At 44.2% G+C, this 25,645-nt stretch overlaps 2 pseudogenes; one reads left to right on the forward strand and one right to left on the reverse strand.

The window, feature by feature from the left end:
• The window catches only part of LOC138559114 (zinc finger protein 585A-like), a 473,907-nt pseudogene that overhangs the window by 247,019 nt on the left and 201,243 nt on the right, over positions 1–25,645 (forward strand).
• LOC138559115 (zinc finger protein 585A-like) overlaps positions 7,832–25,645 on the reverse strand; it is a 540,244-nt pseudogene continuing 522,430 nt past the window's right edge.

A 25,645-nucleotide genomic window follows, 5' to 3' on the forward strand; every position in this document is an offset into this window, starting at 1 on the left:
CTCTGTCACTACCAGCTCCCTCCAGGTTCACCTCTGTCCCACTTCTCCACTGAACCTATTAACACCTCCTTCTCTTTACCCCTCCTCCTCTGTCACTACCAGCTCCCTTCAGGTTCACCTCTATCCCACTTCTCCACTGAACCTATTAACACCTCCTCTTCACCCCACCTCCTCTGTCACTACCAGCTCCCTCCAGGTTCACCTCTGTCCCACTTCTCCACTGAACCCATTACCACCTCCTTCTCTTTACCCCACCTCCCCTGTCACTACCAGCTCCCTCCAGGTTCACCTCTGTCCCACTTCTCCACTCAACCTATTAACACCTCCTTCTCTTTACCCCACCTCCTCTGTCACTACCAGCTCCCGCCAGGTTCACCTCTGTCCCGCTTCTCCACTGAACCTATTAACACCTCCTTCTCTTTACCCCACCTCCTCTGTCACTACCAGCTCCCTCCAGGTTCACCTCTATCCCACTTCTCCACTGAACCTATTAACACCTCCTTCTCTTTACCCCACCTCCTCTGTCACTATCTGCTCCCTCCAGGTTCACCTCTGTCCCACTTCTCCACTGAACCCAATAGCACCTCCTTCTCTTTACCTCACCTCCTCTGTCACTACCAGCTCCCTCCAGGTTCACCTATGTCCCACTTCTCCACTGAACCTATTAACATTGCCTTCTCTTTACCCCACCTCCTCTGTCACTACCAGCTCCCTCCAGGTTCACCTCTGTCCCACTTCTCCACTGAACCTATTAACACCTCCTTCTCTTTACCCCTCCTCCCCTGTCACTACCAGCTCCCTCCAGGTTCACCTCGGTCCCACTTCTCCACTGAATCTATTAACACCTCCTTCTCTTTACCCGACCTCCTCTGTCACTACCAGCTCCCTTTAGGTTCGCCTCTGTCCCACTTCTCCACTGAACCTATTAACACCTCCTTCTCTTCACCCCTCCTCCTCTGTCACTACCAGCTCCTTCCAGGGTCACCTATGTCCCACTTCTCCACTGAACCCATTACCACCTCCTTCTCTTTACCCCACCTGCTCTGTCACTACCAGCTCCCTTCAGGTTCACCTCTGTCCCATTTCTCCACTGAACCTAACACCTCCTTCTCTTTACCCCACCTCCTCTGTCACTACCAGCTCCCTTCAGGTTCACCTCTGTCCCACTTTTTCACTGAACCTATTAACACCCCCTTCTCTTTACCCCACCTGCTCTGTCACTACCAGCTCCCTCCAGGTTCACCTCTGTCCCACTTCTCCACTGAACCTAACACCTCCTTCTCTTTACCCCACCTCCTCTGTCACTTACTGCTCCCTCCAGGTTCACCTCTGTCCCACTTCTCCACTGAACCTATTAACACCTCCTTCTCATAATCCCACCTCCCCTGTCACTACCAGCTCCCTCCAGTTTCACCCCTTCCCTACCAATCCACTGAACCTATTAACACCTCCTTCTCTTTACCCCACCTCCTCTGTCACTACCAGCTCCCTCCAGGTTCACCCCTTTGCCACCCATCCACTGATTGGTTTTTGCAGCACAACTGATTGGGCTCCAAGGTTTGATTGATTCAGTTGACGGCATGAAAGGTGTATTTTGCTATTATTAGGATTAGGTGTGCCACTCCAGCAAGATAGGATTAAGAGGAGGAAAGTACCCACTACCACTGTGGCTTGAGCACTGGCTAGATTTAGGTAAGATGGGTTTTGAGATCACTTACACTTTTGTTGATGGCTGTAGATTAGTATTATCCAGTGCGTTACAGTATTATTGCTTAATTTCACATGTTTTCTTTAGTGACTGGAAGTGGGCTCTACTCAGGAGAAATATTTGGCTGCAGTTACTACTGTACGGATTTGGGCTTTAACCCATACACCGCTGACCACTCACTTGATACTACACATTAAGGGAAAGGATTTGGGCTTTAACCCATACACCGCTGACCACTCACTTGATACTACACATTAAGGGTAAGGATTTGGGCTTTAACCCATACACCGCTGACCACTCACTTGATACTACACATTAAGGGTAAGGATTTGGGCTTTAACCCATACACCGCTGACCACTCACTTGATACTACACATTAAGGGTAAGGATTTGGGCTTTAACCCATACACCGCTGACCACTCACTTGATACTACACATTAAGGGAAAGGATTTGGGCTTTAACCCATACACCGCTGACCACTCACTTGATACTACACATTAAGGGTAAGGATTTGGGCTTTAACCCATACACCGCTGACCACTCAGTTGATACTACACATTAAGGGTAAGGATTTGGGCTTTAACCCATACACCGCTGACCACTCACTTGATACTACACATTAAGAGAAAGCCTGAATTGCCTCTTCAAGCACCTAGCGAATGAGTGAAGCATGATAATTAAGAGATAAAACAGTTATTCATAATATTGCTTCTGCCCTCTCCTCATATGTCTCTTTCTGCAGAATTTCTATACTCCCCAACCTCGGTGAGTATTCCCTATCTGAGATAGACTAACACTTTTGCATGTCACCCAACACAGGGTTTAACTAGGGGTTTCACTAATGAAATCACGTCAAGCCAGTGATCATGTGCTATCACACTTCCAACAGGACAGCTTTAGGGAGCTCACAACAGGCTGAGGATTTCATACATTAGATGGAACTGGCATCACATGCGTGGTAGACCAGGCATCACTCTTTATGATGCAAGGAATGAAGTATGGTCACTATATCATCTGATAGGGGAATCCATCCGTGGTTATTTATTTATTTGCATAGTATAGCACACTTGCAGACCGGAGGCCTCAGGCAATGCTACTGCATGAAGTCCAACATGTCAATGTACAACTGTAATTGAGAAGGGACTCATGTATGGGGTTGAAATTCAAGACTCCTTGTATGTAATATTCAATTTTGTGTATATATGTTTTCCTCCCTATACCTTCCCATCTCTCCTGACCTTGACCAACCTATGGTATGTAATAACCAATGTGGTATTCATATGCGTATTCTTTTGTTCTTGTTATGTTATTCAGTGTTGATTTGTATGTGGAATATGGCAATATTTGACACACACTGTATTGTCATATTAACAACAGCCTTGAGGACGACCAACTGGTCGAAACACGTGTCGGCTGTGGATTTATTGGGGATTACCAATAAACCCAATTTTGGATAGTAACACTTGGATTTTCCATTAAGACTTTGGCCCTCATTAGGACCCAGGTGTTAAGGGGTTTATGGCGCCGACCCTTAACGCCTGATTCCAAGGTCCCTTTGCGGGATGGTGATTTTAATGCCTGCTTTTTGCCATTAAAGCACCTTTACCCATTCCCATTATGGGAATGGGGAGGGTAAAATGGGAAATGGGGATTTACCGCCCCACTCACCTTGGAATGGGGCGGTAAATCCGCCATCCACCATGGTGTAAACGTAGTTTACACCATGGTGGTAAGGGTACGACCCAGGCGGTAACTTACCGCCTGGGTCGTAATGAGGGCCTTTGTGTTTGGAATTGGATTTAGCTTCATCAATATATGGTCCTTGTGCAGACTAACAACTTATTACTCTGTAGTTTCTAATTCCTGACTCTGGGTGACTCCTGCTGTGTGTACCAAGCCCAGAGAAGTCCTCGCCAAAATCTTGAATTCCAAGCACTTCTCGCACATGGGCAGGAAAGAAAAAGCTCAATGTTTTGCAGGTGGGGGGTATATCTAGCTGTCATCTCGCTCAAATGTTTCTCCATGAGGCCTAGCACAAATTTGCCTTTGCTTTGGTATGCATTACAGTTGTTTGTTTTGTCTTCTGCGCACAGAAAATACTACCAATCACCTGCAGACGTCCCATATAAATGAAGCAATGAGCACTGCTTGTGTCTTCATCTGTCAAAGAGCCACTGGAACCTATGCCACATGTGACAAGCTCTTACTCCTTTTCCCTGGGGGCTGTGGGGGTCAAAATACTTCCCACACAACCAACAAGCCCTGCCTCATGGAGCGGGTGGTGGCACCTGACCACACCATGGTCATCCCTTATACACCCCAATGGTCAAGCAGGAGACATCGGGGGTCATTACGACCTTGGAGGTAACCATGCTGCAATTTGCGACATGGTTACCCCCTTACCGGGTACCGGGTCCGGGTTCCTTGACTGAGGAATTACTGGGCCATTCCAACCTTGGAGGACCCGGTAATTCCTCATTCAAAGAACCGGACCCGGTACATCCCCATTCCCATTCGAGCCCCCAGATTTTAAAGAGTTTGTCCAAGTTGTTAGATGCCGCATAGACGCAGACTTGGATGTGGGCTCTCTTCTTGGTGCGGACAGAGAGCCGGTATTGCCTTTGGAGAAGGCAGCAGGCCAGTTTGTCAGAGGATGAACTGGAAGCACACCATTTCTTCTCAGCCACCCTGCACGTGCATTTAAGGGTGGTGAGGTCTGATCCGTACCAGGAATTTCACTTGGCTTTGAACTTCAAGTGGATCCTCATGACAGGGGCAAGAACATCGAGAGTATCAGATATAGCAGAGTGGAGCATGGATAGGACTGTGTAGGGTGTGAGTAAGCTAAATTGGAAGTGCGAAGAAAGTGGCAGCAAAAGCCTCAACTGACACACGCTTCATGGGTAGGATAACCGAGAAGTAGGTGGCAGTGCTGGAGTTGGCTTGGCCTGAGGGGTGGAGAGAGTGTGCTGAGAGGAAGGGAGAAAGTGATCACTTCAGGAGAGGAGTGGTGAGATGGATAGAGAGCGGAAGGTTTGTAGAGATAAGAACATCAAGAGTGGGCCCAGCAGAGTGATTCGGGCCAGAGGGGAGGATAGAGAGTGAGAGTCACAGAGGTTGCAAAGGAGTCCAGAGGAAGGACAGGAAGCTTCCAGGTGGATGTTAAAGTCTCTAAGAAGGAGGATTTGAGTGGTCGATACCAGGAGTGAAGAGGAGAGGTCTGCCCACTCAGAGGAAGGAGGAGATCTGACCAGGTGGCCTATAGATGGTAGCCACAGTAAGGGAATGGCTAGGAGAGAGAGCCTGCAGACGAGGCAATTGAAAGCGTAGTAGGACTCAGTTAGGAATGACAGAGCTAGGAATCTACTTGGGGAAGATCAGGGCTACACCCACTCTGGAACGGTTGGACCTGGGCGCGGAGAGGATCTTGTAGCTGTCAGGGAGGAGATTGTCAAAGCTTGTGACAGAGCTGGCCGTGAACCATGTCTAGGTGAGACCGAGGACATCGAGGTCAAATTCTTTCAGGAGGCAGCAGATGTCAGAGGAGTGTTTGACAGCTGAGCGAGAGTTAAGAGTGGCAATATGGAGAAGATTGCCATCCTTGAAAGAGGTCCGGGGAGGGGTACAAATCAGAGGTAGGCCCTGCGGAGGTGTAGAAGATGCCTGAAGGGGAGGGGCATAAGAGGAAGGAGGAGAGGGCAAGGTAGCCAAGGAGGAGACAACAGGGGAAGGCAAGGAATCTGTGGAGGGAAAAGAGGGGACCACAGGAGAAGGGAGGAAATTGATGAGGCGTGGGAAGCATCTATCAAAGAGGAGATTGGCCTGAGGGCATGGACCACGACAGTACCATTCATGTAAACATTTATGATGACCTTGGAGGAGTCGAAGGAGGCCAAGAGGGCCTCCCACCTGGTGCCACCATTATTGGGAGAAGAGAGAGGAGAAAGCACAGAGACGATATGAAGAGTCCATAGGTCTGGCAAGGGAACGACAAAGATGATGTTGGTGAGGGTTTGCCTATAGGAGGCACTGGTATAGGTGTCAGTGATAGGGAGGCCTGGGTTGAAGTCTGGGATGTCCTTTTTAAACTTCTTCCTACCACATTTAGTGAGAAGAGCAGTATACCCGATAGAGAAGCAGTTAGAAAAGATAGGAGAGAGAGAGAGAGCACCATAGAGTAGGTGGTGAGAAGAGAGAAGAGGAAGGGGGGAATGGAGGGGGAGTAGGGGCGGGGAGAACACTAGAGAAGGACACAGGGAGGGGCACAAGCAGACGAGACAGAGAAAGATGAGACAATAGTAGGCAATTGGACAAGATCACAGACACTCAGACTATGGAAGAAAGTTTACTAGGTGAATGCTTTGCTAAGAAGTCAAAACAACAGAATGGCACAACTTTCACAATATCATTTAGATACTGGAGAAAAAACACACCTAAGTCTGAGAATCCTGTGTAAGGGGGAAAAAGGCCTAGGTTTCACAATGCAATTTTTAAATACCGGAGAAAACACACCTAAGTCTGAAAGTCCTGTATAAGGGGAAAAAAGGCACATGTTTCACAATGCAATTGTCAGTGTAGAGTTCAGGCTCTATTGCAAAACCGGGCCACTCCTACCTTGCTTAGTCGCTGCTGGTTGATGGCAGGCCACTGGATTCCCCTGCTGACATCTGCAGATACTATCAGGAGCCGCCTCAATGGGGGCCGCCCTTTGCCTTGGGGCCATTAGCCGCAGGGGCTGCACGGGCAGATGGCTGTTCTGGGGGAGGGTCAGTGATGACCAACAGCCACCTAATCAGGGGATGTGGGCAGGCTGGGAGGAGGGAGGGAGGGAAACAGGGACCAGGAAATGGATGCCGGGGAGGGAGGTGGAACAACAGCGCTGAGAGCAGCAGATGGAAAACAAAAAATAAGGCCCAGGAAGGGCTTGAGGCTCACCTTAAGATCACCGCCAAAGTGGCGAGAAAGGAGCTTAACAGGCCGGTAGGCTCGATGCACTGCAGGCAATCACACCAATCAGGGGAGGTGGGCGGGCTGGGAGGAAGGAGGGAAACAGGGACCAGTAAATGGATGCCGGGGAGGGAGGGGGAACAACGGTGCTGAGAGCGCTGCGAGCAGCAGATGGAAAATACAAAATAAAGCCTAGGAGGGTCTCTTGGCTCACCTGAAGATCACTGCAAAGTCAAGAGACTTGGTTGACCAAGAGTGAGCAATGAAAACATTTGGTGAATTAGCCATTCCCTGAAGTTCATGATACATTGAAATATATGTTGGTGTAAATGAGGTCTTCTACTTTGTGTGTTTATACATTTTAAACCTTAATGATTAGATTCAAAGATATTCAGGAATAAGGCACTGTTTTACTATTAAGTTCACATCTGCTATGTACAGCCTTAAAATGTGATATGATTTGTACTTTTTTCTACCTGCCTTGCAGCTTTTGTTTGGCCACTCTTTCCAGCAGTGCTAATGAGTCGGGTGGTTAAGTTTAGTTTGATGTTTACATCAGCAGCTTTCTACATCCCGTCTGCCAATCAGATTGCAGAGAACAATGGGTAAATCTGCCACAGGTAGCCTCTGAACCCTGCTCTGGTATGTTCCAGCATGTGCTGATGTCTCTCACCAGTCACTTCCACCTCACCTATTACCCTTTCTGTCATTCCATGAAGGAGTGGTGTGATTTTATAGGTGGGCAGAGGGTGCACCGACACCTGGCAGTTCTTACAGCGTCATCTTCTTCTGTATTTTCTAAGCACCCACTGTTCATACGTGCCTGAATCATCACAAGTCATACTCTAACCGTGTTACAGCCCAGTTTCCTTTCTGAGATTGATATGGGCTGATATGTTGCATGAAACATAAGTTGACTGAATTCAATAAAATAGGAGTCTATGCATATCATATGGCATTACTCGTGCTGTGGTCAGAATTGTGTATCCTCAAGGAAAATACACAGAAATACAGACATGTTGACAAGAAAGTTTAAAAGTGGACAATAACATTCATTCCAGCATAAAACTGGAATAGAGGTCGTCACCCCACTAATTAAAACAAATGGATCACCTCTGTTCCAGGAAGCAGTTTACACAAATGTGAAGCCAGAAAAAAGAAATTTAACACACAAATGGCGTTATTATTAACAATGTTTTTTTAATGTTAAAACAGTGACATATTGGCTGAAGCTCAATATTCAATTCATCAGCATTTCACTCAGTGTATGAATCCCGGTGGGAGACCTTTACATTAGACATGTCAGTTTATCCAAGATCAGCTTTATTTTCTAAACATTTATATCCACTGTTCCTTCTTGGAATTTAGAGATCAGCTGTGATATCATTAAACCCACAACTCTTTCATTTAAAAAAGAAAGGCACCATTTCATTTCCAAATGGCCATGAATTTTATTGTCTCACAACACAGCTAATATTTCTAGTCAATTTGCCCTTTCGTCTCTATTCACAAAAAGTCACTTTTCTAAAATACAGATCAACATAATTTATTGGAACACTTGACATCTTCTCTGGGCTCTTCACATCAAACCAATTTCTTATAAGATAGTGCTTTAATAGTGGGCATGCACCCTCCCTTGTGCAATTGCACCTCCACATCCCGATCCCAGGCTAGGGAACCATCTACTAATCCTAAATGCTGCAATAGAGAAAGGCAATAGTGTAATACAGTAGATGTGAATCCTGTGGAGAAAAGGAAACTGTAGTGCTGTAGAACATGCTACAAAATTGAAACCTGCAGCATTCAGCGAGGATGGCACTTCTGGTGAGGCATGCATTTCTGGGAAACTGACTTCTGGAGTAATATTGGAGATTTCAGTTTTATGGATTCCATTCTCCAGGTCTTTGCACATGTCTTGTGCCAAGTTTAGTCTAATCAGCCATGTGAGGATACAGCTTTCTCCAATTGTATTATTAAGGAGGGCTTCAGATAATTAAAATGTCGGGTATTTTAATCCCCATGTGTTGATGTTGAAAGTAACAGTACTTTATGGATGTGTACAAATGTAATTCCCAGTAGAGGCATTTCTAATGGATTCCTTCCTGCCACGGATTCCTCGTCTATGATATCCACATCCTAGCAGAGCTGTTCTCCAGAAACATTTCCGCTGCCAGGTGGCGCCGCACAGGTGTGTCGGGTCCGTCCAAAGCCTCTATGCGCCTGCACTGGAAATGACATCGAGGCCAGTATAAGTAGGGAGGGAGGTTCTTCACAGTATTAGTCAACAGACATGCTAAACTCAGTAGCATTGTAGAAGCATCTCCTTCTCTCTGAAGCACGTGCAATTGCAGAAGAGATTTCACCACCTACATGTCCTCTCTCATGGCAGATAAGAACATCCTGTTCACTGAAGTATTTCCCACATTCAATACACTGAAATAGACCCTGGCTGCATGTTTTTTCTGGTGCCTAATAAGGGAACTGTTTTGACTGAAACAGTTCCCACATTCAGTGCATGTATGAGGTTACCCCTGTATGTGTTCTCTGGTGGCAAATAAGATGTCTCTCCTGAGCAAACCCTTTCCCACATTCACTACACTTATGTGGTTTCTCATCTTTATGTGTTCTCTGGTGGATAGTAAGCTCACCCTTTGTAACAAACCCTTTCCCACATTCAATGCACCCATGAGGCTCCTTACCTTTATGTGTTGCCTGGTGGATAATAAGGCATTGCTTCTGAGCAAAACCTTTCCTACATTCAGTGCACTCATAAGGTTTCATACCTGTATGTGTTCTCTGGTGGTTAATAAGCCATTGCTTTCAAGCAAAACCTTTCCCACATTCAGTGCACTCATAAGGTTTCAAACCTGTATGTGTTCTCTGGTGGCGAATAAGCTGTTCCTTCCGAGCAAACCCTTTCCCACATTCAATGCACCCATAAGGTTTCTCACCTGTCTGTGTTCTCTGGTGGTTAATAAGGTGTAGCTTCAGAGCAAAACCTTTCCCACATTCAATGCACCCATGAGGTTTCACACCTGTATGTGTTCTCTGGTGGATAATAAGGCGTTGCTTCAGAGCAAAACCTTTCCCACATTCACTGCACTCATAAGGTTTCACACCTGTATGTGTTCTCTGGTGGATAGTAAGTTCTCTTTTTGTAACAAATCCTTTCCCACATTCACTGCACTCATAAGGTTTCATACCTGTATGTGTTGCCTGGTGGATAATAAGGTTTTGCTTCAGAGCAAAACCTTTCCCACATTCACTGCACTCATAAGGTTTCTCACCTGTATGTGTTCTCTGGTGGCGAATAAGCTGTTCCTTCTGAGCAAACCCTTTCCCACATTCAGTGCACTCATAAGGTTTCAAACCTGTATGTGTTCTCTGGTGGCGAATAAGCTGTTCCTTCCGAGCAAACCCTTTCCCACATTCAATGCACCCATAAGGTTTCACACCTGTATGTGTTCTCTGGTGGATAATAAGGTGTTGCTTCAGAGCAAAACCTTTCCCACATTCAATGCACCCATAAGGTTTCACACCTGTATGTGTTCTCTGGTGGATAATAAGGGTTTGCTTCAGAGCAAAACCTTTCCCACATTCACTGCACACATATGGTTTCACACCTGTATGTGTTCTCTCGTGGATAATAAGGCGTTGCTTCAGAGCAAAACCTTTCCCACATTCACTGCACTCATAAGGTTTCACACCTGTATGTGTTTGCTGGTGGATAGTAAGCTCTCTTTTTGTAACAAATCCTTTCCCACATTCACTGCACCCATAGGGTTTCTCACCTGTATGTGTTCTCTGATGGATAATAAGGTCTTGCTTCAGAGCAAAACCTTTCCCACATTCACTGCACTCATAAGGTTTCACACCTGTATGTGTTCTCTGGTGGATAGTAAGGTGTCTCTTTGTAACCCACCCTTTCCCACATTCAGTGCACCCATAGGGTTTCTCACCTGTATGTGTTCTCTGGTGGATAATAAGGCGTTGCTTCAGAGCAAAACCTTTCCCACATTCAGTGCACTCATAAGGTTTCTCACCTGTATGTGTTCTCTGTTGGATTGTAAGCTGTTCCTTCTGAGCAAACCCTTTCACACATTCAGTGCACTCATAAGGTTTCAAGCCTGTATGTGTTCTCTGGTGCATAATACGGTTTCTCTTTGTACCAAACCCTTTCCCACATTCAGTGCACTCATAAGGTTTCTCATCTGTATGTGTTCTCTGGTGGATAGCAAGTGCTTCCTTCTGAGCAAAACCTTTCCCGCATCCACTGCAGACATGTGGTTTCTCACCGTTATGCATTTGGTGGTGGCAGATAAGTGTATCATGCAAATGGTCACAAGTCTCAAATTCAGTGCACTGATAAGGTTTTTCACTCATGTCTTCCTGAGGGCAATAAGTATGTTCTTGAGATGGCAATTGCTCTGACATTCTGTGCATGTGTAAAGTTTATTGCCAATTTGTTTTGTCAGGTGCGGACCCTTTTCACTGAACCGTTTCCCTAATTCAGAGCACATATGAGAAGTGATTTTCTAACTGCACATACCACATCGTCACGTTCGTGCTAGATATCCCACTCCCCAGGATTAACAGACTGAACAAGCTTCGTTACTGGATGTTACCGGGAAGGAGTTGCATGGACGGAAGTCATAATGTTCATGTATCCAACAGGCTTCTCAATCTGAGTTCCTCAATACTCTGAAAAGACACGTGGAACCCAAACTTGCACTCTTCTAAGATGCTTGGAAATTGCATATTTTAACAATGAAGCTTTTCACTGTGTTAGTCCAGAGAATCTAACAATCACTGCTGGTGCATTTCTGGGGCATCAGTCACCTATTAACATAAAAGGAGAAGCACATTATTAGTTTCAACACATTCACAATAACAGGTATCACATGTAATAAGACTACTCTACTCGGTAGCAGTGATGTGAGCTCACAGAGTAACTTATATGACTTTGAAGTGCCATCTATGGGGAAAGGCACCTAATAGGTGTTAGAGTAGTGGTGCTCTAATGAGAGCATTTAATGGGACAGAAGTAACATGCAGCAGGAAAAGTGTGATTCATTTTTATTTCGAACATTTTAGCATCCAAAACATTAGAAAACAAAATACAGCTTGATGAATAAACCTTTTAAATGGATAGTTTAATCATCAGGAACATGTATATACGTTCTATCATTTTATTTGTTTGTTCAGAAATGAGTACATGGAATCTCCCAATTCCATATACAAATGATAAAGGCAGGCGTTTGACACTAAGGGCCTCATCACGAGTTGGGCTGTATTCCCGGCTGTAATACCTCCGACTGTAATAGCCCTAGCACCGACCGGTCCGGTGGTATTACCATCGGATCACAGGTTGGGCCTTAACGGTAAATCCCCATTCCCGATTGGGTCCATTGGAGTGGAATGGGAATTTTTTGGTGCTAATACTGCGGGCTAATACAGCCGGCTGTAATACAGCCGAAAACAGGGATTTTCACCTCCAGAAAAAAGCGGGAGGTAAAACAGCTGCTTTAGCGCCCAACTCACGATAGGGCCAGCCCTTAAATCCGGCAGTAATACCGTTACAGCCGCATTTAAGGGCTACAGCCCAACTCGTGATGAGGCCAAGTCAGAAGCAGCTTGTCTCCAATCGGCCATATGTCCGACCAGTCATTACTGATGACTCCATTACATTTGAGAAAATGTGTATTGGCCCAAACATGAATAATATAACCAACAGCACCATTAAGGAAATAAGGACTGCATTGTGAATTAAAGGAAAAGTGCCAATCTCTTCCCACAGTGAGAATGGCACAGGCCACGCTGGCACTACATTCAAACATGGACTTTAAACCTAGATAAACTCCAAACCCATCCCTCTAACCCAGGAGTGACAGAAAGAACAAGCTTGTGTCATAGACCAAAAGAATGACATTTCTGGCAATGAGGTAAAGTGTATGAGAGACTCCCTGAACTCCCCAAAACACCCCATTTGCCTTCCTAATTATTTATACAAATGCCCCATTGCCAGGTACAAAATGTAATCTGCCAGATGGGTCCCCCTTCTGTTTCCCTGTTCAAAATACCACTGCATAGTTTTCAGGAGGGGTTACATACTCTGTTTTATTGTTAAGGAGTGGGTGTAAATGGGTCGGTTACTGATCAGACTCCCATAACCCGAGCTAGACCCTTTTTTGTGGATTCTGGTAATTGCACCCTAGGTTGAATGCCCCTGTACCCTCTCTGCTGTGACGAAGAACTGTTTTCATCGCATCCCTAGTAACCAATGGGGATGTTGCCCCATCACTGTCAATATCCAAGAATTGCTTGCCATCATTTAGTGATTGCACACATTATTCCCGTTGATGTACAGTGGAGATTCTACTCACCCTACTCCAGGGGAATCTGTGCAACATAATCCAACAGATTCATTATCTGTAAGAGCGAGAATCTCATTGCCATCATTTGTTGTAACCCATATGGCATCGGTCCTGGAATAAGATGTAGGTACGTGTGAATAGTATGCATAATTATTCACCCCAGGATGCGTGAGACACCAACCGTCCACCTGTCTGTCAGCCCTACCTTACTACATGTATTATGTGTCTAGTGTAGGTAGCGTTACTGCCAGGAACCTATGGCTGAACACTCTCACACAAGTTGGCAATGTAATTCTAGCAGGAGTAAAGGCTGTTGATGGCTCAGGCCTTTTGCCTCCCTGCATCATTAATATCCCATCAACCAGTCCTGATACTGTGGATGACTTTGCCTGCCAGTGCTTGGTCTATCAAACCAACCCTTCGTGCTAACTTCAGCCAGGCCCATCTCTCTATACTCTAGTGCCAGGCTGTCATCATCAATGCTTCCCTTTCCCAGGAGGGCTGCCCAACGGACCAACCTACCATGGCAGGCCTAAACCTTTCAGGAAGCCTGAGCAACTGGTTGGTGGGAGGACTCTGGGAAGCCTAGATATGGATTGCTCCTTAGTTCTCTCCTCGGCCTCGCAGGTGTTGCATTGTGCTGTTGCCTTCCACACGCACTCCTCCTCTGCATGGGGTATGAGTCAGGAACAAGGCAAATTCCTCTACAGTCCCGATGATCCACGTCCACTTGCCTTTCTGACATTCATCTCCTGGGTAGTGTTGGAAGGTGTGGGAGTCTGTGCAGGATCACGCGAGGTGCCATTTTGGCATACAGTCTAAGACTGTGTATATGCAGAACCTATCATAGTATACCAATAAGTGGCGAGCACTAACATTACGTGAGAAACTAAAAACCAAACTGGGGTGACATCTGGGAAGTAAATCTCATTAATGTTGGTCTCAAATTCATGTATTCTCATGCAAATAACATGGACCTCATATACACGTTAAAAGCAAAACGTTATCCGTTGGCCAATTGTTGGCTCAGTTAGGTACGTTATTGCATACAATCTATTACTGTTGGGTATTTTTTAATAAGTATGCAAGATAATTAATGCAAACATTTCTTATAACCTAAAAACCCACATTACCTCCGGTTTTTGTTTAAATCATCAGTTTTAACAGATATACACTATAGAAAGTAAACTCAGAACAAAGATAGATGAGGTACCTTGTAACCTGTCTCGACTCCACAGGTCTAACCACTTGAAAAACACAAAATCAAGACACCTACATTTTTTATCGAAATGATTCAATTACCTTTTAATAGAACGGGTCCGAAAGCCTCCATCAATCCATCATTCTGAAATGAACAAGATCAACCATAACTTTCACCCAAAAAATAATACACTACACACTAAGGCTAAACAAATAACACCTAACAAACGCTTACAACAGGGAGAGTACCGCGAGCCTTGAACTCTGCATACATCAAACCACTCCGAGGATACTACGGGCAATGTGGAAGACCTCTCTAACTACAGGCTGATATAAAACATTCAATTTCAAGAAAAACTGCTAGAGACCTATGCCTACGAACAAACACTGGAACAAGTAGAAAACCACCAACTATTGGACCAAGAACAGGTCTGCTTCAGACCCATGAGAGGGCCAGAGACAGCACCTCTCTCTGTCTGGGATGACCTAAATTCCACGTGTCTGAAACACACAAGGATGTTTTCTATAGCCCAAGATGTCTATATACATATTTCTATACGCCTCAAATTGATCTGTGAATTTAATACACACCTCCTCTTGATGCAAGGGAAATTGTGCAGCAACTAAGCACCGCCGTCTACAAACACGGTGTTCGGCATCAGCATCTGCTTAGGCTACACACCATATTTGATGCTTATATTGCAGCAATTAGACCCGTAAACTAGGGTATTGTGTGGCCATATACAAAGTAAAAGTGTCCGACCACCTGAGACAAGTGTATTGCGGTGGCCATCTTTTTTTTTTATTATTGATATAGCTGATGTAAATCACCTTTACAATGTTTTAAGTTAAGAAATTGATCACAAAATATGAAAGAAATAAGTAGAGTAAACATAAAATATATACATGTGACTTAAATTCAAACAAATTCATACATTGATTAAAACTCGTTGATGGGCTAAATTATCCTGAAAACATATCAGCAGGTAAATTAAAAAGTCCCTCTAAAAGAGGAATACAATTATTGCCTTCTACATTTTTGCAAGTTTTTTGCAAAAAGAAAGCCTGCTCTTAAAGTTCAAATAGCCATTGCATCAAAATGAATTGAGCTTACTGGTGAGTATGCTACTGTATATCCGTTATCATCCTGGCATTGCTCTCATTCAGTTTTAAATTGTGCAAGAAGGCAATTGCTCTTATTCTAACTATTGTAGAGAATCCTGAATGAAGTATAGTCCATAATATGTCAGATGTCATGGCTCTGTAGGGCTCTGTGAATTGTATGAAGGCCTTCTGACGCTGTTCCATCAGTAGAGCACACTCTGTCAAAAGATGCTTTAGTGTTTCCTCTTGATCCACTCGCTGACAGAAGCAACAAACATTGGGCCTCATTACGACCCAGGCGGTAAGTTACCGCCTGGGCCGTGACTTTACCACCATGGCGTAAACTACGTTTACGCCATGGTGGTTGGCGGACTTACCGCCCCATTCCGGGTTTGGCGGGGCGGTAAGTCCCCAATCCCCATTTACCCTTCCCCATTCGGCATAATGGGAGTGGGGAAGGCGTTAATTACGGTGGCGTAATTAACTCCATGGTCCCTTAGCGCCATGGATTTTAACACCTGCTAAAAGCAGGTGTTAAATCCGCCATGGCGCTAAGGGACCTCGTACTCAGGCGGTAAGGGTCGGCGCTGTTTACGGCGCCGTAAACCCCTTACCGCCTGAGTTGTAATGAGGCCCATTGTCTGAGATATTTATTATTTTGCGTCGGGCTAACAACTTTTTAGTAGGCCACAGATTGAATCTCAGATGAAGAAAATCATTTCTATGCTCTATTGATGGTGCTTATAACTCTGGGCTACTGTGTTTTTTGATTGCAAACAGCTCCACATCAAAATCACAGTACTTGTTACATTTTCCCCTGGTGTTGATCCAGTCTCTGAAAAATAGTTTTGTTTTGACCTGCACTGGATTCTGTAGAAGAACCACTAAAGTGACATCTGCTAGTGCTCGGGCCTGAATTACCAGATTACGCCATTTTATTTATACATTTGTCGGTGGCTGAAATCACATAATCTGACAAAATGCCCAGTATAGTAGATCAATTGTGTGCTAAAAGGCACTTCCTAAAAAGAGCAACAAGCTGCCACATATACCTCGCATACATGAAATGAGACCCATTTCACTGCGAATCATAGGAAGTGGCGTAGATGTAGGTAGATGGAGAATGCTTCGCCAGTATTTACCCTCTAGGTTACTCCAAAACCTCTCCTGCAAGATAGGTTTTGATTCCGAAGCATAGAGAAGGATCGGTGTAACCTTTTGACAATAATAGGTTATTGCAGGGGCAATGGTGAATTTGCCATATTTGGCTTGAATAATCTGTGCTTGCTGTATCAAGGTCCTTCCTTTGGCTTGTAATGTTTGCCTATATGGCTGCATAACACCTCGCATGACTATGATGGTGCCCAAATAAGTGTAATATTGTACATTCTGAAGTCTAGTGCGCCTCAAATTCCAGAAAAAATACCTTTTCCTGTTTTTGTTAGCTGGATTGCAAAGCATAATCTTAGTCTTTTCCAAGTTTATTGTCAAGAGATTGTGTTCTGTATATAGTGCTTCTGTCTCTAAGGTTCTCTGGAGACCTTTTAGAGTTTTCAATATTATGACTAGGTCATCTGCATACATCAGAAAAGGCACTGGTTTATTTGCCAGTTTAGGGGGATCTGTGAGAATGTTCGCAAAAGCTTGACCCACATTTGAGATGAAAAAATTAAAGAGGGCGGAAGCAAGGGTGCACCCTTACTTCAGCCCTCTATGAGTCATTATAGGATCAGACAACTTCCCATCAGCTGTTCATCTCACTTGTATAATGTTGCTAGTGTGGAGATCTTTGACGAGAGACGCAATGTGGGAAGGAGATACCTGTGCAACCATTTTCTGAAGTAATAATTCCCTAGAGACCGAGTCAAAAGCAGCTCACAGATCGATAAAGGTCATATATAACGGTTGCTTTATTAGGTGATGATGTTCGGATATAAATCCTGTTTGGAGAGGATTTCTCCGACAGGAATCTAGGGTCCACTTATTAAAGTCTCTCAAGATGAACGTGGAAAATAGCTTGCAAGGCGCGTCAAGAAGTGTGATCGGTCTGTAGTTTCCTGGAACAGAGCGATCGCCCTTCTTGAATATTGGAACAATCGCCGACGATCGCCATGATGTTGGTATGGTGCGAGTTATGATGATTTGTTGAAAGATATTGTACATCATTTTGGACCAATAAGTAGGGTTCTGCTTAAACATAAAATTGCTCAAGCCATCGGGGCCAGGTGCCCGAGAGTTGTTGAGTTTATTTATGTAAAAAAGAACATCTTCTTCCAAAATGAACAATCCCTCATAGTTGTGAGGCTCAGGACTGATGTACTCATTATAGCACATTGGTCACATGTACACAGAAGTAAAGTGTGACACCCAATCATTTTCGTTCACACCATTCAACTGAACCGGCTTTTGAGCACTGTTGTTTGCAATGTTGTTTAAAGACCAAATTTGGGCTGTATTTTTCGGAAGGATGTTGCTTAGCATGGACTCTCCCACTGTTGCAATTGGATCTGATATGAACAAAGCCAGTTTCTCTATTGGCAGTTGAGTGATTTTATTATTCTATATTTGTCATGGCAGTTTGAAGGGACAATAAGCTTCTTGTCTTTATGGAACAGGGACCTTTTCTTCTGAACCAGATAACCAAATTCATGTCTAGGTTTGTAATGCATGGAAGTTTCAGTTTGTAATTGGGTCTGATAAATATGCAAAAATGATGTGTAGTCGCTTCGCGTCTCTGTCCCACCTTGATAACTGCTCTCTACATTATTATGAAATGAAGTTAAAGACCGATAGTTCCACATGAGCCGTGTTCGAGCATTGTTAACTATCACGGGGTGATGGAAATTTCTAAGAGTAGAAGCGAAAGGCCCTCGCTTTGTACTCCAAATAAGGTTTACGATTTCATGGTCACTACTTGGGACAGGACTTGGAAGCTTGTTGCCACCTCGAACGTGCAGGAATCAACAAAAGCATAGTCAATTATGGAAGTGCTGAGCCCTCTTCGCTAAGTAACTTCCGCCGTGGTCTGACCTCGTAGGGACCCATTGCACATTAAAAAGCCTCTTTCTTTTGTCAACAAACTCCACCTCAGACAAGACAAATTGTATTTGGGATTATAAAGAGGCAAAATTTGTAAATTTAGATCACCAATCAGAATCGTATTGGTTATGTCAGGTATCTACAATGGTGTTCATGAGAATGTCCAGATCAAGAAACAAATCATCCGATATCCCCTTCGGGTTGCAGTACATATTTACTATTGCAATGACGCCACCAGGATGAGTTATCTTGCCCATGAGTAAGTACAGATTATGCGCTGCCCAGAATGTAAGGTGCCAATTCTTATGATTCTTTCTGGCAACTACCATACCAGAGGAGGGTCGACCACGGGTCGACCACGGGCAGAAGACTTGGCCGCATGTAAAATGATGGTATGATCTTCCCATATTGGAGCTTGAACTAGCCACCTCTCTTGTAAGACTATTATGTCATGAACAGCTAAAAAATCAGCACTAGCCCCTAATAAGGGGGAAAACCCACACGTGTTAGTAACTAATCAGGGATATGTCCCCCCTCCCCAGTTATAACTGTTGGCTATAAATTGGGATCTTGGTTTCTACCATACCTGAGTGTGGGTTTTCTGTGGCTATTGTTAATATAACCACCTGAATTGACAGCATTTTTTCCTGTTCAAATGCCAAAAAAGCTCTTCTTATTTTCTAAGATGTGTTTGCCTTCAGAATTGATGATGATAGGATCTCGTGCTAAAACAAACCCAAGGGCAAAAATGTCTATTCGGGGTGCCAGAGAGCATTTCTGACTAACCATACTCTCGCAATTGAAGAGTTATTCTCAGTAACAAATTCCATTTGTTCGATGTCAACAGTTGTAATGTCTTGTAGACTGCTCACCTCCTCACATATAGCCAATATGCTTGACCTATTCATTACATAGGTTGTGAAGGGAGCCGGATGGCATTTTATAATAAGCCGATGGTATTTATCCCATTCGTTTTTACTTAGTTAGATTCAGTAGAGCACACTGTCCGCCCAGTAGTATGTACAGTACCACCATTGTTTGCGTCACTCACTTTGTTGTTAAGTGAGTCTACTGGTAGATATGGCAAGTTCTGATCATGATTACATGGATGAGAATGAGTAGTATTCATCAGGAATTGTTTGATTGCAGCATTACGGCTTAGATAATTCTCCAACGCTTTGGCAATTTGGTCATCTATGGAGTTGCCTGCAGGTTGTTGTATTACCTTACTTGTAGAGTGTGTAATCACTTCATCTAATTTAGAACCATTTCTCCGCTGTTTTGGGGTACTACACTGAGAAGTTTTAGGGGTATCTATGATGTTAATAGATTGGCTACCTCGTATCATCAAGGAATCTTTAGAAGTTTGGCCCAAGTGTCCCATGGCATGCCCTAGCATCATACTACTTGATTCAGTGATGTTAGCGACTTCTAAATTATGTGACATTAATTGAGAGGTTATTTTGTCATGTCCATCTACTTCTTGGCAGCCCACCCGACTCGGATGAGACTCTCGTATATGGTGAGAGGGAAATCACTTGTGGAATTTCTTGTATCACCACTGTGGGATGAGCACTTGTGTGTTGTAGAAGGGCATATTGCTGGATTGATCTGTTAATTTGTGCTTGAATGTCCGCTAGTACAGATAATTCACTTTGTTTTTGTGGAATGAGAACAGAACTTGCTTGCTCAACTGGAACAGTAGGCAAGCAAGGTTCGAGTGATCTTGTAGATGAAGCAGTTCTATTTTCTCTTTTAGCAAGAGAATCTCGGCTATCAGGTCGTTTAACGGTGGATAATCTACGACCTTTGAGGGCTGAGAGATTCCTTCATTATTAGGTTTTTCTGTGGATTTTTGAGTTTTGGCTTTTGCAACTCGCTTTTTGGGAGCAGATCTAATTTGAGGGGCCAGACATTTAATCAACTGTTTGATGTTAGGTCTGGCTCGCAGCGGCAATGCTTTTTGATTTTTTGATTTTTTTGCTGGGCAAGAGAGCACTAAACCTTGTTGTTTCGGTACTTTGGGAGTTACAAGTTGTATGAGGTCTTCTGACCCACGTAAAGTGCAGTTGGAATAAAAATGTGATTTGTTTTAGAGACGTTAGACACATCATGTCCTATGTTCACCATGTGTGTTTCAGTGCTAAATGATGGTGAATCGAGACAAAATGTGGGTGTTGCTATGTTGATCATTGACCCAATTGGTTACAACCAATTGGGTCAACTCACTTTCCCGATCAGGAACTGTTTGTTCCTTGATAATTCTCCTAATTTCAGTTACAGTTGTTATAGCTGCTGCCAAATGTTTCAGGCCTTTGATTCGGTCCTGTGGGTGAGATATAAACACTGAGTCAAAGTCCTTGTTCTGTACATTCGGGACTTCTCCGCTTGAGGAGAAATGTGTTTTTTGTATCATGTCTCGCATCCATATCACTAGTTGATTTATCTGCTTGGATTGCTCATTTAGTTTCGAATCTAGTGTTTCAAATAATTTAGTTAGCATGACTATAGTCTTATTCATTGCTTTCAATGTTATTTTCAGCAAGGCATTCTGTGAGCAAACTGGAAAAGAGTTGTTTGATTTTTGAGGATCACTGTGTCTCTCTGACTCCGATACATCTATAGTTGGACTATATATATATATATAGTGATCGTGTGTATCGAATGCAGAGTTGGCGATCAAGCTTGGTGATCAATAAAGGCCGTTGTCTTCTGAAAGTAGTAAAGACGATGACGCTATTAAAAAAAGGTTTTCTACAGTGTTATTACTAACCTCATTTTCGTGCTCATAAGATACTGATGATGTATGAGAAGGTGGAACTTCAGATGTTGCACTGTGTATTTCTTCTAAACACAGACTGGGTGTAGACGCTGACTTTGATGCGCCATCAGACCTTAATGACACATTTTTCTCAGGGAGCAAGGCTGTTGCAGAAGCCGGCAATTGCTGCCCTTCAACTGACATTAACTGAGTGTCATTAATGGACAGATTACCAGGGTCTATGTTTGGTACGGTTTCTATAAACACACCATAATATTAATAGAACTATTTACTGATGGTTTGCAAAAGTCACGGATGTCACCCGCACATGTCCTCTTTTCGTGATTAGCAAGAGGACGATTCAGCATTTTACGTTTCAAGATATTCGCCGAAATTGGGCAAGCAGGAGTTGACCTCAAGACTAAGGCAGTACTTGAGGTTTTTAAAGTATTTGGCATGTTTATCTTAAGAGAATACCCTGAGGAGGGCATGAAAACAAAACACTTAGGAAAAACTATTGGTTGAAAGAGTGTTGCTAGCATGCTGTTATCTAATGAAATCACGTTAGGTCACTTGGCATTCACTGTCAGAAGTAATCAATGACACTGTTAAATGATAACCTTCTATCATAACAATGCCGTGTATGTTGGATTTACGTGAATTGTGTCTAATCAATAGCTTTGTCCTCAGTTGACTATTCCTGAGAGGGTAAGGTCACACAATGTGGAAGCCAACTGTTCAATGGGTCAAGCCCTACAGTCACAGTTGCTCTACGTAAGTCCTCCGGTGATTTTATAGATCCATTAAGCAGACCTCATCTGTTGTTCGCACGCAGTACAATAAGACTGTCAAGGAGTAATTGCGCACGTTGTAACCGCGATATATAGGGTCATAAAATGTTTTACTTTACAAAGTGCAAACAAACCAAGAAGTTCTGTATCGATGATTGATAGTGAGATGCAGTGCCCTGTTCAAGGAAGGGTCAATTAGCCGTCTCAAGTTAAGTTAATGGCTCAGAGCTTACCACAATGATGAGGACTGGCCCACTCCCCTCTCGCCGTTCACCAGACACACTGTGAGTGCTCCGCGCATGTGTAGTGTTTTTGAAGAGAAAGTTGACTTTAGCAGTGCTATAGAAAGAGGACTGATGTAGGCTGATGACAGCTCCAAAGGCTGTAATAGAAATTCAATTCTCCAATGAGGTAAAACAGGCAGCACCTTATCCCAACACTAACAACAGACACACTGCGAGCACACCGTGCAGCACTCCGGGAGAACCAAGGTTGATGGACCCACATTGGGGCCACCAGAATCATCCTGACTGGTTCCTGGTGCATCCTGTGCACTATCCTGTTGAGTAGGTGAGTGAGGGGGGAAAAGCATAGTCAAATTTCCCTGACCATGTTATCAAGAGCCGTTCCCCTTGGAGCGGTTCTGCGGGTACCTGGAGGCGTAATCTGGGCGCTTTGCATTCTCCAGAGTTGAAAACAAGTCGATCTCTGGGAAGTCCGGGACAATGTCTTCGTGCAATCGCCACTCGTACTCTACGGGTAGTGGGAAGTCTCTGCTGAGTATGTCCACTAGAAGATTGAGTTCCCCTGGAACGTGTTGTGACTTGAGGAACATTTTGTGTTGAGAGCCATTTCCATATGTTCTGTGACAGTTTGGATAGCCCTCGAGAGAGAGAGTGCCCCCTTGTTTGGTTAGGTAATACATGGCCGTAATACGGTCCGTGAGGACTAGGACGGTCTTCCCCTGGAGGTCTGTCTGGAATGCCTTCAGAGCCTTGAACACTGCTCGCAGTTCCAATAGGTTTATGTGGTTAGTTGCTACCGCTGGGGACCACACGCTGTGCGCAGAAGGAGGTGGTCTCCCCACCCTGGCAAAGATGCGTCTGGTTTTCCCCTGCAGAAGGTTTCCCCTTGACCACCACTGCAGAGACTGAACGAGGGCTGCCGAGACAACCACTAGATAGCCCTATTGTCGGCTGACCTGACACCATTGGCTTGACAGCCACTCTTGCATGGGGCGCATGCGCAGACGTGAGTGTGGAACTAGATAAATACAGGAGGCCATCATCCATAACAGTCAGATGGCTTTGCGTACGATCACCTCAAGACTGGCTACATAGTGAGGGAACTGGAACAGCATGTTTTGAACCCTCTCGTAGGAGGGAAAGACAAGGCCGTCTTTGGTCTGAATTAGAGCCCCCAGAAACTGTTTGACTTTGCTGGGGTCCAGGCTGGACTTTTTCTCATTGATCAAGAACCCCAGACTGTAGAGGAGATCTATCGTCTTCAGGGTATTTGTTAGCCATGTTTCGTACGAATCCCCTATTAGCCAGTTGTTGAGGTAAGGGTATACTGGGGTGGACTGCCTGCGCAGGTGAGCAGCTACTACCGCCAGTACCTTTCTGAAAACCCAGGGTGCTGAGGCAATGCCGAAGGGAAGAACCTTGAACTGTTAGTGCGCATCCTCTGTCATGTACCGCAGGTACTTTCTGTGCGCTGGCAACATTGTTTGTTTGTTTGTTTGTTTTATTTCTTGTATTGGGCACCAGAAATGCATGCAAAATAGACCAATGGAAGCCAAAGGGTTGAATTGTCTATCCAAATATCTGGAAATGTTCCCATGCAAGCGCCTGCGGAAATTCTATATGAAATTTAGATTGAATTTATTTTCAACTAAGGAGATCCAAAAGATAAGACACATAGGCCCTCATTACGACTCTGGCGCTAAACCATGGCGCTATTAGCACCATGATCGGTGCCGGAGTCCGCCATGGTGAAATAGGGAATTACCACCCCATTCCAAGGTTGTCGGGCGGTAATTCCCCATTTCCCATTGGCCCTTTCCCATTCCCATTTTTGCCCCATAGGGCTCAATGGGAATGGGGAGGGCGGTAATTACGGTACCGCAAATTGCGGTACCGTAATTACCTTCAAGGTCCCTTTGCGGGTCCTACTTTAACGACTGTTAAGGTCGGGAGCCACAAGGGGACCTCGTAGTAAGGCGTTAAGGGGTTAACGGCGCCGCAACCTTTTACGGCGCCGTTAACCCCTTAACGCCAGGGTCCTAATGAGGGCCAGGCGAGACTCTGAAACATTGGGTCGACAGACCTAAGAACATGCTATCTAGAAGCTTAACTGGAGAAAATAACGACCAACAGTCGTGAAGACTGGTGGACTAAATTGCATAGTGGTGACTCTCAACGCTTAACTGTAGCGCTAGCACTCTATCTTGAACAATTGAATGAGAAGTTGTTCAGAGATGATGCAACAATCACTCTGGCCCACAGTAATGAATGAAAAGGATTCAATGTGAAAGAGAAGCTATTGGAACTCTAAAAGGATAGGAAATGCAATTGAAACTGAAAGGGCACGATATAGCTAACATTTTAGAATGTAGAATGAGAGTGTAGCAATTTATTTTCTGTGTTTGTATATTTCTGGTGATTTTTTTGAAAGTTTGTAATAAACTATAATAAAATAAAATAAAAAAATAAAACATTTTGCTTATCCTCTGTTTAGAATACACGTGTCTGGGGTTGCTTTTGGTACTATTGTTCATAAGAGAATTGCCCTAGCACTTCGGTGCTGGACTGCCCATTTGGGTGGGAGAAAGACTGATATGCAAATGCATATTTCCTATCTGTGAAATGTACACCGAGGCTTGGTGTCTGTCAAACCCTCTGCTAGACCCAAACCACATGCACACATGCAATCTATGGCACTTGAGGTGATGGCCTCCGTTAGGTAAGATTTTCATACTAATGATAAATCTTCCTGACCTGTGTCAAGCCCAGAACTATTAGATTTACTGGTGGATTATTTTTTCTTATACCTCTGCGAGTGGGAACCTTTTTCCACACTCACAGAATATTTTACTATTTTTATGGGTGCGATTTTCTGGGCTCTCCATATTGTCTTTTAAAATGTATCCTCTTTGACATTTTTTTGACAATAAGTGCCTGTTGTTGCTGGGTTGCCCTAGGGCTGCACTTTTAACTTTCTCTGGCTAACCTTGTGAGAACTACTTCCCAAGGGTAGAAAGGATCTTGGGATCCCTTTTACAGTTTTACTGAATTAAAAACAACGCCTTCCAGAAAGGAAGGAGTCGGTACCTACCCCTCTCTCAACCCATACAACGGAGTGAAACCCTGTTAGATTAAGATGACAGGGCAGTGGATATAGCAAAGAAAACTGCAAGTTAAAATGCTACATTAGAGTAGGGATTTGTTCTGTTTATTCAACTCTCCCAAGTGTGTGTAACTAAATTTCAAACAAAGCGAAGCACTAAATGCTCTATTCTCGCATATATTCTTATTCTACCAGGTATCTCAAAATGTAAAGAATATCTTTAGGATCTGTGGTCGACCGGTTTCAGTGACTATTCCTTATTCAGGTCACCTTCGTCAGGACCGTATAATTACTGTCTTCATTCTTGGGTCTTATTAGCAAAAAGCTCTCAAGGTATAGGAATTGACATTTTCTTCAGACCTGTAGAGGGGA

The sequence above is a fragment of the Ambystoma mexicanum genome, unplaced genomic scaffold (assembly GCF_040938575.1).
Source record: "Ambystoma mexicanum isolate Mex_15411 unplaced genomic scaffold, UKY_AmexF1_1 Mex_scaf38, whole genome shotgun sequence".
Taxonomy (NCBI): Eukaryota; Metazoa; Chordata; class Amphibia; order Caudata; family Ambystomatidae; genus Ambystoma; species Ambystoma mexicanum.